Source organism: Amblyomma mixtum, chromosome 5 (assembly GCF_055824585.1).
Source record: "Amblyomma mixtum isolate Tamu chromosome 5, ASM5582458v1, whole genome shotgun sequence".
Lineage (NCBI taxonomy): Eukaryota > Metazoa > Arthropoda > Arachnida > Ixodida > Ixodidae > Amblyomma > Amblyomma mixtum.
Window position 1 is genome coordinate 38,951,393 of NC_143016.1, and position 1,529 is coordinate 38,952,921.

Sequence of the window (1,529 nt, forward strand, 5' to 3'; positions counted from 1 at the left end):
AATAGCAAAAACGGTGTTTCGTGGGAAAAAAAATGAATTAAAACAACACAAAAACTTTGTGCTAAAAATTTTTTACTGTGCGATAAAAACCGCAATGCATATGCTATGCATTATCTCTGGAAAATTTTTTGAGCGTAACAGCAAAATATTTGATTTTTTTACATTTCTTTTTTTTTTGTGAGACGAACTTTTGCACTCTTCTGAGAAATTCAAAGGGCTGTCACATGACCAGCATTTTTTTTTTTCCGAAGCTATTAATGGTAATTACTTTAGAGCGTTCAATAAAGCGCCACAAATTCTATGGGCAAGATCGGAGTGGGTCGAGCGCAATCTCTGGCACACCACCATGGAACCCCCCAAAGGCCTCGGCGGCTTCACCACAATGTGCCACGGCCGGGCTCCAGCAGGCGCACTCTCTGCTCTGCGCTGACCGTGCGCGCGGCAGTTTTGCAGCAGACGACGGCGCTCTCACTTTGTTTAGGGGTTTAGGGCCGATAACTTCGAACTGAAATTTCTAACTGAAATGCGCGCGTAAAGCTCTACTTCTTTTTTTAAGTATGCATAACAACGTTGTGCCTAGTACCTGCAACGTAAAACCACGATTTTTTGGTATATCAAGTCATGTCCCCTTTAACTCATCTATTCACGCAGCTTCGGCTGCGTTTTTCTCCCATGTATTACAACATTGCCAAAAACCGGTTCTTCGTCTTTGCTGATTTTAGCTGCTAGGACATCGTAAACTAAACTTTAATTTGGTTTGGTTTCGTTTATTGGGGTTTAACGTCCCAAAGTAACTCAGGCTATAAGGGACGCCTTAGTGAAGGGCTCCGGAAATTTCGACCACCTGGGGTTCCTTAACGTGCACTGACATCGCACAGTACACGGGCCTCTAGAATTTCGCCTTCATCGAAATTCGGCCGCCGCGGCCGGGATCAAACCCGCGTCTTTCGGGTCAGCAGCCGAGCGCCGTAACCACTGAGCCACCGCGGCGGGTAAACTTTAATTTGTTCGCAAAGGAAGCTTACAGTGGGCTAAATTAGGCCCGTGATGTTTTCAAGGCCTTCAAAGGCCAAAATCTGTGCGATACCGCTAAAAAGAATGCAATCTGTGGCGCTGTCTCCACGGCACTTGAGTGCAAGAATACACTCCACTAACAAAAGGCCTGATTCTATATATATGTGCTTTTCAGAGGGAGGCAGTCCCCCACCAAGCTCCTCAGATTGGCCTTGCAGCCGTGAAGACGCCCACTTTAAGCGCGTCTCTCCGCGACGGAGAAGCCAAATGTTGACTTTTCCTCGTTCTTTTTAGAGGGCAAATGTTATTACTGCTAGCGCACAGACTACGTGGTGTGGTTCGCCGTACTGCGGTCACGGCGGACAATAGACAGATCACAGAGAGAGAGACAAGTCAGGCCGTCCCTGATGCTGCATTCGGCCCGCCGATATGGACCCATGTCGCGATAATCGCGGACACACAGAAGTGAGAGAAAGAAGAAAGGAAAAAGTGCGGCCGATAGCGACCGAGGCCCG